General features: G+C 29.1%; 1 protein-coding gene across 1 annotated transcript in view; it reads right to left on the bottom strand.

The window, feature by feature from the left end:
• The window catches only part of pnr (pannier), a 73206-nt gene extending 56146 nt beyond the window's left edge, over positions 1 to 17060 (bottom strand). The window contains exon 1 of the mRNA XM_065498411.1: positions 16853 to 17060. The gene's annotated coding sequence lies outside the window, so the exon portion shown is untranslated. The remainder of the gene's footprint in view (positions 1 to 16852) is intronic.
• Between the last annotated feature and the right edge of the window lie 735 nt (positions 17061 to 17795).

Raw genomic sequence — 17795 nt, 5'->3', positions numbered from 1 at the left:
TTTCAAGTGGGCGTGGTACCTCCCATGCAAAGTTAATTTTAAATATCAAATATTTTGGAAACTATAATAGCTATAGTCATCAAAGTTTGCATGAGCAATTCCACCCTTTGTATAAATATTTGAAGCAAAAATGGGAGTAGTAGTCACAGAGGACATGGCACCTCCCATACATACAAACTAAATATTAAAATTCATATCTATTTGCAAAAAGCATTGAATCTTTGTATGAAATAATTATTTAGGCCAAAAATGGGCAAATTAACATTAGTGGGCGTGGCACCTCCCATAGATATGATGACAAATTATATATAGGGAATGCTATAGCACCTATCAATATTAATATTTAGTACAGAAATGCGCGCACTACCAACAATATAAATGTTAAATTTTTTATACATTTTAAACCCTTATCTATATATATAAAAGTGCCACAGAGGGCGTGGCACCTCCCATATGATGATAATTAAAAAATTTATCATATGGGACACATTAAGAGATAGAGTCCATAAATTTTGCACGGTTATTCTATCATCAATATTAATAGTTATCAATAGTGGGCGTGGCACATCCTATACAAACTGAATACTAAAAATCATATCTATGTCAATAATTTTGATATGTAAAGCAATGAAAATTTGTATGAATTACATATTTAGGCCAAAAATATATAATGACAAATTATATATAGGGAAAGCCATAGCAGCTATCAATATTAATTTTTAGTACAGAAGTGCGCGGACTACCAACAATATTAAGTAAATGTTAAAATTTGTATACATTTGAAACTCTTATACATATATATATAAAAGTCAATGTGTGTTTGTTTGTTTATATGATTGTTTGCGTATTTGTAATGGCAATAAAGCTCAACGTCAGTCTTTGCAAGTTTGCGGACTAAATCTAGAAAATCCATGTTTTTCACATGAACAGAAACTAATTTTAGATAGACTAAATATATTGTAAATCTTTACGGTACGAGTGGCGAAGCACACCGGGTTTTAGCTAGTAAATTTAATAAAAACAAGTAAGAGACCTATATTCTTATATACCCTTCACCAAATTATACTTCAAAATATAAATTTTAAATATTTTTAGGCAGACAGACAGGCATGGCTTAATCGACACCGCTTTCTATAAGGATCCAGAATATATATACTTTATAGGGTGGGAATGAACAATGTGGTAATTACAAATGGAATGACAAACTTATATATACCCTTCTCACGAAGGTGAAGGGTATAAAAATGATGAATGATGGAGAACATTCTTGGAAATCTAAAATCAATCAATTATATTGTTCTAAAAAGATCTTACATATACAACTCCACATTTTCCATAGTTACTGGTTTCCCGAAAAACATGGAAATATGTATGTAAGTTTAAGTATTAACTATGTATGGGCTTGGTACCTTACGCCAACCTTCTTTTCAGAAATATTTATGTGCCTGTAGATAGAGTTCAAGAAAATCTATCCAATTTTGCCGTCTAAAGACTTCAATCAATCAATTAAATATATATACATTAGGATGAGTAAATTTGTTTGGTCAACAGGCGTATAACAAAAATGTAATTTACGGAAAATTCTTAGAAAATTTCCCCAAGAAACTATCGGTCAAAAATCAAAACCTAGCTCCCGCCGAGTTTAGTTGAGTCATACTACTGTTTCCGATAATACATAATTTTGTTAATGGCTAGTTCACGAACAGGTTTCCTTTTGTCGAGAAGCATTCTTAACAATATAGTTTCTGGAAGGGCGAATGCTGGCTATATTCTGGACACGAACCTTCCGATACAGCTTTGCCTATTCGGAAGGGATATAGGACGTCGCATCTGAAATCCAGTTTGCAATGCCAGCAGCAAGATAGCCGATTTTGCACAAAAAGGGACCTTATACTTTGAGATACGATACAATTAATTTAGCTATGATGTGTTACAGATTCAGCATCTCAGACAGAGCTGTCTCATGTTTAGCTACAGCTTTATTTGAAGACATTGATGGAAATAGGGAACCAATTTTTATGGATAAATCTAAAGTAGGTAGGTTAAGTAGGATTAAAAGCATTGAGACCGTTAGTCGTATGTTGCACAATGATTCAGCCTTACTAACTTTTTCTTTTGATGGCAGAAAAATTGACGCACTGACACGGAAGAAATTAGTGGAATATGCTATCCGAGAGTGAAAAAGGAATCTCTTATAGTCATAGTTAAAGAGTCGGGAAGCAATTTGTCAGGTCACATAAGAGTTGACGCTAAAAGGACCTAGTTTTGTTAAGTCCACACTATACTCGTCACATCGTTACCTTAATATAGAAAGGCCCTAACTCGTGTTTTTTTAAGTTCAGATTTGTTATCTAAATATGATATATTAGCGGACCATTTATCGAAATAAACGAAAATCTGGGCTTACAAAAACAGTTATTGCTTTCTATATTTAGGTAACGATATGGAGTGTCATTTACATCGTAATATATATTAAAATGTCGAAGTTATTAAACCCAAGCTGTAGCTGTGAGATATCTCCTTAGGTCATTAGTTTAGACCCAGATACCTCACCAATATTGGGTAATATGTAGTTGCGCAGGAATGTGAGCCTTTTGACACTCCGGGCTGGGCAGTCTCAAAGGAGGTTGAAAAATCATTTATTTTTTTCCCTATCCATATAGCTACGACAATGGTTATTATATGGAAGTCCAAGGCGATTTGCATGCTTGCCTGGCATCCAGTGCCCTGTTAATACTGCCAGCAACCTTCTATTCGGGTTGTCCATTCTATTACGGGTTGTCAGTTGCATAGTTAATTTTTCGTTAAAAGAGGGCCACATTAACTTGGCTCTCAGCTTTTGTAATAAAGTATCTGAAGATAAAACCCCAGTGGAACTCATTGGAGATATATAAAGTAGATCCCATTCTATCCCAAGTTCGTCACAAAAAACCCCGGAACAAACACCACAGCTCATTTTGGTGTCATATTCGTACACGAGATTACCCCTACAACACTCACTCCTGTAGGGTACTATGACTTTGAACACCGTATTAAAATCTGTATATGAAGTAATATAGTCCAAAGATGATAGGAGTTTGCTGCGATGGGAAACCCACGAATACAAGAACTTAAAATGGAATAATACAAAAGTTTGAAGTTTTTTTGCATAACCATTTCATTGGTTTGTTTGTTTGTTGCATTTCAGATCTGTGAACAATTTCCGGTAAGCATGCATTTATTTTATCAACGCTTAATTTAAGTCCTTAAAAAGTAAAACAAACATTTTGTTGTAGGCTCTACCTGATTCTGAACCGATTTCATCGGGAAATATGCCTCCGCCTATGGACGCTAAAGATGAAAAAAGTCTTTTTACCTACATATTTGTGAAGATTGTTGAGCCTATACGATGGCTCTAAGCTAGCTGGAAGTGCATAGATGCACAAAATTCGTTGCCCTTATGTAAAGATTCGGTAGAGTCGAATTTATAACTCTTACGTGTTTGAGACTAATTTGTTAGGAGTTATGGGGAGTTATACAGCAAAAGCTTAAAAGCTTTATTGATAGTAATAATAATTTATATTTTAATGAAAATATTGTGTTAGCATTCACTTATGGGTTAATTTTTTGGTTTAATATATTTTTTTGTTTAATTTCACTTGAATATGACATAAAACAAAGTATGTGTCTTAAGTCTTACGTTTTTTGTTGTATTTTGAAATTGAATTAAATACATAAGATTTGCTTACAATTTTCATGTCTTAAAACAATTTTGTTTTTATAATTAAATTGTATGAAAACGTTACTTCCAAACAATGTCTATGTGCTTCGTTTAATTTAATGGAGCATTTTATAGATTAAAAAAAAAAAAATTGAAAAGAAAAATATAAAAAAAAAATTGTAAAATTTAAAAAGAACGAACAATTTTGCACATTAGTGCAAAAACTAATGTTAATGTTTTTTAACGCTTTAATTGTCTGTTCAGTATTTGGTAGTTGTTGCTGCTGCTGTTGTTGTTCTAGTTGTAGTTGTTATTGCCATTGTTTTGTTTTTGCTATTTGGAGTGGCAATGCAGAATGTGCTGGTATGATTTATTAGCAATTATAATATTTAAGAAAATAACTAACTGAAAAAAAACACATTTATCATGGCATTATTTATGAGAGTACAATGTTTGAATTGAGTGGAAAAAAAAGTTAAATGAAAAATAAATAAATATAAATATGAATAAATTAGTATCGACACGCATACAAACACTATACACGCAAAACAAATGTAGCAAAAACAAAATTTTTGAAAAAAAAAGAAAAAAACTATGAAAATATTAAAGAATTAAAACTGTAAGTACTGGTAGAATTTATGCCAGTCGGTTGGTAAGTTATGAATTCAAATATAAATATTAAAATTGCATTTTTAAGTCACATTTTTAAAAGTTTCTTAAACCATAAAAAAACAAAGCAAAAAAAGGTGTTTTCGCTATTGTTGTTTTATTCCCTTATCTTGATTTATTTATTGGATTATATGCAAATTCATTTTGGGAATTAGTTTTATAATTTAATATAAACCATTATTATTATTATTTTGGTTTGAAATGTAATAAAACTTAATTCTTAATAGACCATAAAATTGTCGGATACACCTTGTTTTTCTTTATAAAATTGCTATCTATAGTTTTGTTATCTCTTAAATATGTTTAACTGATAATGATTTGTTTTTGAGTTTTCTCACTATTGAAGTTAGATCTTCTTCAATTGATTTTCTCACAAATCAAATGCTAATTTCATTGTTTTTTTTCGTTATTTTACACAAAATTAACATAAATTGACATCATTTATGATTAGACAAACATGCAAAAACCACAAAATTAACATAAATGTATGACAGTTGTGTTTTTTCTCATTTCCATAATGAATTCAATTTTATAATCAGGTGGTTGGTGAGGTTGTTTAATTTTGTTGGAAAGAGAAGAGTTTGAGAAATAATATCAAACTGTTATGTGGATCAGTAAAAGAATAACTGATTCATATTCAACTACAAAAACAAAACAAATAAGGTTCAGTGGCTTAATTTTCATATAGAAATATTGTTTGTTCAAATGGAAATCAGTTATTAGAACATGATTTTTATACCCTAAACCATGAGTGGTGAATATATATGCTATTTCCAATCGGCCACGTCATGGCCAAATGTTTTTTTAAACTATTCTATTAAAATTTTCAACATAATATTTTTATTAGTTGTCAAAATGCGGAATTTTTTAAATTTTTTAGATTTTATTTTGAAACATTTGTACAATATAAATTTATTCAAAGTATTGGCCATTGTAAGCTATGATCTTTTCCCATTTTTTAAGCATCATATGGATTCCGTACCAAAAGAACTGCTCATCTTTTGAAGCCAAGAACGAATCAATCCAATATCGGATACTCCGTTTCAATGTGAAGAGAATTCCAGAGAGAGAGTTCTGCATCGATCGCAAGGCGGGTGAGGTAAAACATCCCAACCACTTCTCTCTAATCAGTTTTTAACAGGTATTGCAACATGTGGCCGATCGTTATCATAATGGAATATTCTGGGCATCTTTCGGCAAATGCTCGCTTCAAACGAATTAGTTGCATTCGGTACAGTTTCGCTGGATGGTGTGGTCAGATTTCAGCTCATAATATATCCTTTTGCTCCCACCAAATACAGAGAATTAGCTTAGCGCCATGGATATTAGGCTTTGGTGGCGCTTCGGCTGGTTGGCCGAGCTTCACATACAATCTCTTACGCTTCAGGTTATCACAATGGCACCATTTTTCATCGCAAGTAATGATTCGGTGCAAAAATGATTTTCTTTTATATCATTTGAGCAGCATTTCGGGCATGAAAAATCGTATTTCAAGGTCTCTCGCATTAAATTAGCATGGTACCAATTTCCCAGCTTTTGGATGAATCCTGCTGCTCGCAAAACTTTTGAAATTGGTGTTTGAGTAGCTCCTAGGGTATTCATTCGACTACTTATCGTTCGATTAATCGAATAATTTCTTACGAATAATTATTCGAACTGTTTAAAAATTACCATTTTCGAATAACGAATAATTCGAACAATTTTATGTAGAATAATCGAATAAATGTTCATATATATTTAAATTTATTTCATAATTTCAAATTTAATAAGTAATAATGACACACAAAAATTGTATTGTTTCTCAAATTCGACAAATAACTAAAGACAAAGGGACTTTCGATCACTGTAGATGAGTGTTCCGATAGCTCCTTCTATAAATATATAAATATTACTGCAAGAAGTTACAATTCTAAAAACAAATCTTTAAAAAATTTTAACTTAGAACTTGAACCAATGAAAATAAAAGGTACGGAATAAAATATTTGTTATTTAGCTGGCGAAATATTAGATGAATCGCAATTAATAATTAAAATTTTAACTTAGATTAAAATAGAGTTGAATGTGATGGAGAATGTGATTTTGAAACGGTCGTCGAAAGTGATATTGAGGATGACATTTATAATGATTACATTGAAATAGATGAAGGCATTGATCTTAAAATATATGTATATAAGTGATATTATTAAACACGTACGTAAGTGTTGCAAAATATTTAATAAATCGAATGATAAACACAAATATTGCAAATTAACGTTTTGTTGCAAGAAAAACGTGAAGTTTGTCTTATACATGCTTTTGAACATAGTTGAACATCTTTGTCTAACATGGTAATAAACTTTTTGCCTATATTACTTCAAATATAATAAGGGTACTCATTTAAACGCTTAAGTTTCCCATTTGTTCAATTATGCAAATTTGCACGACGTGTTTCATGAAACCACCTTTTCAATTTTGTGCAAGTTTATACATTAAATTTCTCTCTATTTGATATAAATGTCAAATAAAAAAAATTCAACAAAAGCCTTAAACAAAATTTTCAAATTCTATAAATTTTAATTTTAAAAATGTTGAATGAAATTTAAATCTTTGGAACAAACGGTGATATACATAGTTTGCAAGATTTTGTTTATGTTCTAGCTGTTAATGTTTTCATACACAATGCCATTTAATACAATCATTCTGTTCCAAAGTTACACAATTTTCACATGAACAAAATTTTTATATTTTATTTTATTTGATTTTTGTTTCTTATTAATAAAAGCAAACAAAAGCAGCTGATTCATCAAATGCACAATAAATTCAAGTTTGCGAGTCTAAATTGTCGCGCAAACTTATCGGAGTTGTGCAAACGAATTTCCATACATTTTTTGACAGTTCATTTGCGAGAGTGTAAAAATGCACAGATTGCACAGTTTGCGAGGCATTTAAGCGTTTACATGAGGACCCTTAATATAATTTACTAAAGAATTAGTTACTTAATTTAAAACCCCAATTAATGAACGACATAAAAAGGTTCTTAATACGTTTATATTGTATTTGAATTCAGGGTCATGTCCAACTAGCTCAAATTTTTTAAAGCATAGCTCCAAAACGGAAACTTAAGGGTTTGCTAGTCAATTCTTTAGTAGTTTGTTCGGGAGTTAATCTGATCAGAATATTTCAGTTGAAAATTTAATAATGGGGTTTGTTTTCGAATGTTTTTTAACATTATCAATAATTGAATTTTTAACTTTAACGTTATGTTTTGGTTTTCTTTAACAATAAAATATTAAAAAACCGACATCAAAACTTCATTCTTTACTTTTTAAAAAAATTTAAATTATTCGAATAATTCGATTAATTTTAAACGTGTGATCGAATTATTCGATCAAGTTAAAATCTCTTATTCGAATTATTCGTTTTATTCGAACAAGAGAAAAATCGAATAATTTGAATACCATAGTGAGTTTGTCAATAATCTTCATGCATTACTCCATGATACCTCCAATTCTTTATCTTCAAACATTTTTTACTGGAATGGGCGATCTTTGACTGACGACACACACCACACTCTCGGACGTTGATACCTTTGGGACACATTCACCATAAACTTCGTAGTGTTTCGCCGTCACTTTTCATCAAATTAAAGAAAAGCTAAATTTTAGACTATTTAAAAAACCTGCAAATTTAAAAAACCGGTGTCCGGTTTAACCGAAAAAGTGTGTTTATGAAAAAACCGGTTTCGATTATTGTCTTTTAAAAAAACCGGTTAAGCGGTTTTGGTTTTTGTATTCAAAAAACCCGGTTAACCGGTTTATATTAAATTTTTATTTAATGAAGATTTAGCATTTTTGAATTCTTTATGCAATTATTTTATATCTTTTACGAAATGTTGTCAAATGCTACAATTTTCTATAAAATAAAACAATATTTTTAGAAAATGGTATCTATGTTTTTCATAAATATGTTTGAATGAGCTTTAGAAAATATATTTCATTAAAACCGGTTAACCGTCTTACAAAAACCGGCTTGTCAAAAAGCGAAAAGTTAAAAAAACCGAAACCGATGGAGTTTACAAGGATGAAAAAACCGGTTGACCGGTTTTCGGTTTTGGATACTCTTCTAAATTTCCTGCATTTTTCACATTAATTTAAAAATTTTACTTTAATTACACAGTGATACAAAAGTGAGTGAAAATAATATGCAGGGGTTCTGATGAAGCAATTCTGTTTGTTGGAGTTCATAGAGTACTGAAATACTTATAGTTTTTCACGATAACTTCGTTTTAGAGAAATAACGGTATTCTTAAAGTTGCAAATTCAAAACATCATAAATATAAAATTTTAAAATTGTTTCGTTTAAAATAGTAAACGATTTTTTAAAATTGGTTAGCTCCCCAGCTAAAGCAAAATACTCTTTTAAAAAAAGAGCTTACAAGCAAAAACCGAAACGTCGAATAAAATGTTATCCAGTAGTTCATAAGATGCAGATTTATTACCACTTTATCCCTTCGATCCTACTATGCAGCGCTATAATCTTCCTGTTCGCTTACTTTAATTGTTCACTGTACAGATACAATACATATTTTTACACCAACGCATGTACTTAAGTATCTCAACCATATTAAGGTTTTTTTTTATGCATGTGTGAAACCTCATTTGCCATCAATTAAAAATATAAATTAGATATTTTATTTATATCGAATGCCATTAACCAACGACAAGCATTATTATTGTTATTATTAAATTATTAAATCATAAATTCATATTATATTGCTTCGTTTGTATTTTGTTTCAAAATAAAATGCTACTTGTTGTTGTTTGTATAGACATTTTCAAAACTGCGAAATAAGGTGCCCCTTATTCTGCACTTTTTAAATTTTCGATGCTCCCAAAACCTTAAAGTGTCCTCCGTCATCTAAAAACCAAATGCGAGTAGAACAGCAATATTTTCCAAACAAATTTTAAAATTAAATGTTTAAAGAAAATTTTAATTAAAAATAGTTTTAGAATTTCAGTTGTAGATGTTTAAATACAAAATATAAACATTTTCTGACATCTATAATCCATTATAATTTGTAACCAAATTAGGGTTCCTACGCGGGAAAAATTTCCCGGGAATATTTTTGTTGCTAATTTTCGGGAAATGTTTGTCGGGAATTTTCGGGAATTTCTTCATAATTTTTCTTCTAAAAGTTACAATTTTCAGATTCGTTTCGATGGCCAAATTTATTGCTAATTGAATCATTCTATTATATCCATAGATTTTTTCGGTTCTAGAAACAGATAGTCAGTTGGCAAAGAAGTATTACGGCCGAAATAGCCGAATTTTTTCACCTAACTCAATCCATAGCAGAAAAATTTGGTTATTATGAATGAATCTAATTTAAAGTTTATGCTCTTAAAGGAATTAAAGATGCCTAATATTACAACTATTAGGGATATTCAATGAATATTATTCATATTTAGAGAAAATAACAATAACAGTGGTTCAAATTTGTATATTTACAATCAGATATGAAGAATGTCTCTAACTATGCATGTTTTATAGATTTAACATAGTCGAAATTCTTAAGTTCTTTAATTAAACAAAGAATTTATTGAATTGATACTGGTTAAAACTACAACTGTGACAATACCGATAAAATGTCACTATTAAATTAGAAACCCTTATAAAAGCTGGACCAACATTGTACAACCAAATATAGTTATTTTATACTTCTTTATAAGTACAATTATAAGTCAATTTATTCAAAAAAAAATTTCTGGTTTTTGTTTTAATTTAGGCCCTAATTTTGTAAATCACGTCACCAAAGTGATATTTATATGGAAAACAAAATTTCAAAAATTTAAAAATTTTTTTTTTGTTTTATATACAAAATTTTCAAATTATGAAAGATAAACCAACGCTTGAATTTTGATGCGTTTGTTCTGTTAAGAATTTGTATATAAAACAAAAACAAATTTTTAAAATTTTTTAAATTTTGTTTTTGCTTTCCATATAAATATCACTTTGTGACGTGATTTACAAAATTAGGGCCTTAGTGTTAAAAAATTCCAGGGAATGAAACGATTTTTTAATATCCTCCCGGGAAATAAGGAACCCTAATACCGATCTAAAAGGTTCATTACTCTGTCCAAACGTAGATCTCAATTGTTGCTATAGTTCGGAAAGGATGACTTGAGAATACCCAATTAGGTAATGTTGAGAATAAGCATTGTAGATTTTTTTTGGAATCCTCGAGCAATGTTGGCAGTGCGCAGAATTAAATGGTTCGGAAGGGCCTATATGGCCCTGGGGGATGTAATTGATCTCTCATCGAATAGACTAACTGGCTTCATACGCAGATACTATGGATCGTAGTGAGTGCATCCTCGCTAATAATAATAACATATACCCTTCACCACTTTTTTTTGGAAATGATCTCAAATCTCTTGTTTCGGATAATTAGCTATTTTGGCTTATTCATTTCAATATTGCCTATCTCATCCTAATATACATATTTCTTAAACATTTCAAGACTGACCAAAAATGGAGCAACCACCACACCTATGAGTTAAACACGCCAAAGGGATGGGGTAGATTTGTCATTTGTAAAATAAAATAATATATTTATCAACATTTTGCTCTAAAACAGGGTTAGTTTTGAGGTTTAAAAGCTTTTTGAAAAACAATTAATGATGTATCAATCATTTATGTAACATTCAACATACAGACGGACTGAAGGACATGGTATAGTATCCGCTATATATAACAATCCAAAATTATAAACTTTATAAGGTGGCAAATGAAAACTGTAGAAATTACGGAATGATAAACTTATATATACCCCTCATAGTGAAATTCGTAGGATATATGTATATCCTCATGCTGAAATTCAACATTTTAAAAATTCTTTTTAAACGAATCTTAAACAAATTACACAGTACAACATTTTTCAGCTCCTTGATTTGGGACTCAATTCTGACAATTGCAATTGAAATTAGCTCCAAAAATAAGAACTTCTACATCATTAGTTTTCTCAAGTTGGCTGCATTAATAATTTAATGGCCATACAATTTTTTTTTACTCAAGGTGAATTTTTATCATTTTTTCTATATTTTCACACGGTTATATCTCGAAATACCGTACGTAATATCTCTTTTCTGTCTGAAGCAAAGTTGTAGATATTGAATAGGAGAAAAAAAGCGGAACATATTTGCACTGCATCCAGTGCATCAAAAATCGCAACAATTCAATTTTTTTTTTAAATTTTTCTCCATTTTTCACCTTTTAACTGGATTAAAAATTCACAAATATGCTGTTTGTTTATAAATATAAAAAAATGTATTCAATTCAAATGACCACAAGGTTAAAAAGGCTAATTTTAACAGTGTAACACAGACTTGAAATTGACTTATTTCGAGAAAATTTAATTATTGGTCATAGATTTGTTAAAACTATTTATTTAAAAGACATTTGGTACCCAATTTTCTAATGTTAAAGTTTAGATTGTTTCTGTGGGTTGCTATTTACGATTTTGTAATTTCAAATTTCTTGGATTTTTTTTCACAGGTCAAATCTTTACAAGACAGTAATGTTAAATATTCTGCACTTGGTTTTTTTTTTTAAAACAAACACAAACTGCGAAGCGTTTTGCTTGTCTGCAGATACACCCAGAGTCTCTGGCGGGAATCGAACCCGCAACCCTCAGATTAATAGCGCAGCACACTATCGACTAATCTATCAGATAATAAAGTTGTACCCTGGAGGCACAGTAAATCGAAATAATCTAGTATAAGGTTCCCCTTAATACTCACTCGCTCATACATATTTATATACTCGGTTTATAATGACAATAATTTGTAAATTTATAAACAAATGACATAATTATAATTGTAAATAATACATTCTCACCTCAAAAGCAGAAAAAAAACACGTAAGTGTTAATAGAGTCGCAACTACAGAATACTTACATTTATTATATGTTCCCTACAATGAAATAGTTCCCTAATGTTAAATATATAATTGATATTCATTAACACTTTTAATATTCTTTTTTTTCAGATATTACTTAGCAATTTGTTTATGGAGAAACAAATTTCGAACAGGTAAATACTTTATTAAAATGTTCTGATTTGCCTTAAGAATAAATTAATTGAAGTTTTTATTGATACAAATTCTTTTTAAATTTAATGGGTATTTTGTGTAGTTATTTATTTGGCCTATAAACTTGCCAACAATTTGTTTATATGTTACAAAATGATTGACAGAATTAATATTCCTCCTCTTGGTGCTGTTGGTGGCCATAAAAATAAATAGTATGACCGCAATAAAAATATTTAAGACTTTGTATAGAAATAAATTGCAAAACACTTTAAATCAATTTAAAATCTATTAACAACATTGCAAATTGTTGTTATAAGCTACAAAATGCCTTTAAGATATTTAATAATAAATAAAAATAATTGTGTTGAGCTACTGAATAATTTTTTGTTAGCAATAAAGATGATTTTTATTTTATTTCTTAATCATAAAATGAAGCGTTTGTTAATATGAATATTTCAGAAAGCACTTTGCAATGATAATTTAAATTTTAATAAAAGTGATTACAAAGTTCTTATTGAACAAACTAGTAGTTGTTATTTTAAAATTTTATTAATTTTATGGTTTACAAAAAATTTAATCAATTTACATAAAAATCCATTAACAAACAAATTCCAACAAATAAAATATTGGGTATGACTTAAAAATGCTGGACTTTTTAATTTTTTTTTCATTTAATTTGGAAAGATTTGTAAAATAAATATAAATTTATTCAAAGTATTGGCCATTGTTAGCTATGAGCTTTTCCCATCTTTCTGGCAACATATAGATTCCGAGCCAAAAGAACTGCTCAACTTTTGAGGCCAAGAACGAATCAAACCAATATCGGATGCTCTGTTCTAAAATGAAACGTATCCCAAAGAGAACGTCATGAACGTCATGGACGGGCACGGCCTGGGCCCATCGATCGATACAAATAGTTGTGGGACGGGCAGGGTCTGTTCTATAAAGCGGGTTAGGCAAAAATTCCGAAATACTTCATTCTATGTAAATACTTTTTATTAGGTATTGCAACATGTGGCCCAGCGTTGTCATGATCAAATATTACAGCTTAATGTCTGATGGTCTGATCAGATTTCAGAGTTCCCAATGATTTTGCAAGCTCGTGCTGAGTTTTACAACAATCTTCGTGAAGTAATGCCTTCAATCTTTAAACTTTTTTGGCTGGCTTGTGTGATCTTTGCCTGCCATGTCAAAATCATAACTTCTGTACCGCTCAAACAATCTCTCGCACATTCAAACTGATGGAATACATTCACCATAAGCTTTGTTGAGCAATCGGTATGCTTCAGCGGCACTTTTAAAATTAAAGAAAAAAACTTTCCGCGATTCAAAATTCTACATTTTCGAGGCAAAAAAAAAAACTTTTTATTTTATTTACAAAAGTACTTGCTAAAGTAACGTGTGTATTTACAACCGAGATCGCTGATCATGTCATTGACTTTTTATATATATACAAAATATTACTAATATTACACAATGCGATATTCTATTAAAGTTCAAACAAATGGTCTTTGAATAATTTAGAAATAGAAATAAAACCAAATATTCAAAAATATGCCAATTTAAATCTCCGTCCTTCAAAAATATTGCAATCTTTCATACTAAAATCTTTTTTATAAATTTTCTTAATACTTTATTCAACAACAAGTCAATGCCTTGCAATGGTCCTGCTCAGTCACTTAAAATATGAAAAAGTGCAATATTTTTTCCGAATCTAAATGTGGCATATTTTCGAATCTAATTGAGATATTGACTTGAAAATTAACTTATCTAAACAAACAAAAATAGTTTGAAATAAATGTGGATCAAATTGATCCTTATATTAGCAATCCTATTCAAATTTTGATACAAATTTTAGTTTTAGAAACTCAATAAATATGTATAAAATCTTTATTTATTCACAAGACTCAATAAAATTTTCAACGTTTTTTAAATTTGTCATTCTTAATAAAAAAAAGCGTAAAAAGACTTGTCAAAAGGACAAAGGGAATCCCGCAAGTCCTAAAAATTGGAGCGAAAATCCCAAAAATGCTATTTTTTACAATTTTGCCCATTGGGTCCACATTTCATTTAGGGTTGGGAAAGTAATTTGGGGCTAAATAGGGAACACATCAAGGTTTCCAAAGCTGCTTTCCGTTTTTTAACACCAGCTTTGGGATTTTAGAACATGTTACCCAAAGTTGAAATTTTGATAAAAAAAATAGGTCAAATTCCGAAGGGCATGTTTTTTTTGTACCAAAATGTTCTCCGTAAAGATACCTTACAGAAAAACATAAAACTGTTATTAAAGTCTTAAAGAAAGTTTTTTTTAAGTCACCTTAATTTAATTTTGAAATTGAAAATCATTTATTTTTCAATCCATAATTGATATTGCCCTGTATATTATTGGTAATTTAGTTGTCTAACTAACAATAAAAACGTGTCAATTCGGTCCTAAAATACGCCATATATTTTTTAAAAGGCGGACCAAGGTATGGCAAAATTTTAAAATTTCAATTTTGAAATGTCTATAACTTGGAAATTATAAGATCTAGCCGAGCGCTTTCCAAAAATAATTTAAATCTTTGAAAACGGATGGGAAACAAAATAATTCTACGTGTTGAAAAATGCGCCGTCTTTGGAGAATTTGTAGGGCTCATTTTAATAACTTAAACTCGAATACTCCTTGGCTACGCCCATATCAAATTTTATACCGATCGAACCAGCCATTTAGAAATGCTAGATTTATTTCTAAAAAAAATTTGATTCTGCCCCACTGTGCGCTAGTTTGCAAAACTTTGTAGAGCTAGTAACTTGTACAAATATAGATAGAATTCAATGAATTTAACTTTGTTATAAAGCAAATATGAAACATTTACAGTGATTTCTTATAGTTTAAAATAAGTTTCAATTTAAAATTCTTTTTTTTTTGTCCTAGACTTTATTTTATTTTCCTTATCATGATAAAGGTAAAACAAAAACATTAAGGTTTAACAGAATTACATTTATAGAATGTGGTTGTACTAATTAGCATTGGTAAAACAATAGAAACTTTTAAACTTCTGCAAAAAAGAAGAATAAAAAATTTATTTTTGTATTGCTGGATTGAAACCAAAAACTATATATCTGTGATCAATTTTCAATTAAAAAATCCGCAGTTTTAAAAAAATATTTCGTGAGTCGGGTAAAAACTCAACCTTTGAGAGGAAGTATAGAAGTACCTTGTAAAACTACTTCAAGACAAGATAATTTCGGTTTTCGGTTTTGGATAGTACTACTCGAATACAATTTGCCAGAGAATACTGTTTTCGCATTAATCCAAAAGCAATTTAAAAGGCAATTACAGGAGAAGATATGTTAGAATGTCTAAGGGAAAGAAACTGGACCCAAGTACAAAAATAAGACACTCAAGTTTGGCGGTGGCAATAATATAGAATGAGACTAAAGGTAGGGTCACACATGACAAATATTTTCTCAAAAAAGCGTAACCACTTCTTTTTAGCACAAACTTTTTGACGTGTTTACTCTTACAAGTGTTTTGTAAGATCAAACAGCATCAAATAAAATAAAACTAATTTTTTTGTTTTGAATCATCCTAAGTAAAATAAGTTTTTGAAATAAATAAAATAATTCAAATGTATTTTATTTAGTGGTTACGTCTTTTCCGTCAAATATTTGTCATGTATTGTCCAGGGCAAAGTATCATAAAATATACTATGACTGGGATTTGATACAGATTCATTTTAAATGTTATTATCCATAAATATAACACTAGTTTGGAGATTCCATCACGACAATGGCCCCACGTACAACGTTATCGGCTACATCGGCAAATAAAGTACGTGTTTTGAATTGGTCTGCCCAATCGCCAGATCTATGGGAAATTGTAGATCGCAAAATATGTACTTAAAATTATACCACAGATACTGACAAACTATTTCAATTGAGTCTATTGAATTTTTAATTGGTTCAATTCATCGTCGCTGTGAAGTAGTAATAAAAAACAATGGATATCCAACAAAATACTAAGTCACCATAAGTGCCAGATAATTTTCTTAAAAATGAAACTAAGTTTCCATAATAATGAATACATTTTAGTTTTTTTTCCCCTATTTTCAGAATTTAATTGTTTATGTTCATATATTTTTTATTATGTATTAAAAATTTACATTTCTTAAGATTTTTAGGAATTGTGACCAATTAATTGGATATTTGGAAAAATGTCCATTGTATTGTCACCTACTATAAACCAATGTTTTTGTAAGTTGTAACCTAATTTTCATTTGGACTTGTTTAGAGAGCATTCTAATGGACAATGACAAAAGTAATTATTTAGTTAAGTTTGTTTAAATATATTCCAAAGGTTTTATATTCAAAAAGGTCTATCTGCAAATCTACCAACAAATATAATAAATAGTATAATTCTTTTAAACTTACCCAATATTGTAGAGTTCATATAAAACTTTTCGATTTCATAGCAATTAGTTTGTATTGTTTTATGTTTTGTATATCTTTAGATGTACATATATGTATATTTCTAATAAAAATATACTATTAGATCATTTTGTTTGCTGATATATTAATCACTATAGTGACAAAATTTCCATTAAACTATTAATCACTTAATAATTTAAATTTAATTAATTTTTTTATATACTTTACGTTTACAAACACTTTAATTTTTTTTTGTATTTACTTTAATATAAATTATTGTTGAGTGGAAACAAAGCCACTGTTTGAATATAAATTAATAAAAAACGAAAAAAAAACTAGAAATCTGCATAACAATTAAAATGATGTTTTACACAAATACTTTTATTGTATCTAGTAGCTGGAGATAATTAATCAAATTAAATCAACAAATGTTGAGATAAAATATTAGATACTCTCGCACACAAACACTTAGGCAGACAGGTATTTAATTCTTACACCAATAAGAAAGAAATTTAGTTTTTAAATATGTTTTTGATTTTTTGAATTAAAAAAAAATATTTATATTTTTTAAAATATAAAGATTTGATGATATATGAGTATTTCTTGTATGATTAATGATGTTGGAATAACAATGCTATGAACAGTTTTTTTATTTTTTTTTTCATTTTTAGAAGAATTAATTTTTAAGCATTTTTAGATTGTGTTGTTTTAGATAAGGGGCGTATTTATTAAAAGATTGTTTCTATTTTTTTATGAATTCATTTACATTTTTTTATTTATGTTTTTATAGAAAAATTGAACAAATTTTTATATAGGTAAATATATTTTTTATTTATTTTTAACACTTTGTTATTTTATTTATTCAATTTGTTATAAATTCAATTTTATCGTCGGCTTTTTCTTTTATGAAAATTTTATGTTATTTTTCTATTTAACCGACAATTGT

The sequence above is a fragment of the Calliphora vicina genome, chromosome 1 (genome assembly GCF_958450345.1).
Source record: "Calliphora vicina chromosome 1, idCalVici1.1, whole genome shotgun sequence".
NCBI classification, from domain to species: Eukaryota; Metazoa; Arthropoda; class Insecta; order Diptera; family Calliphoridae; genus Calliphora; species Calliphora vicina.
Note: the sequence above shows the minus strand (reverse complement) of the source record. Positions and strands in the feature narration are given on the sequence as shown.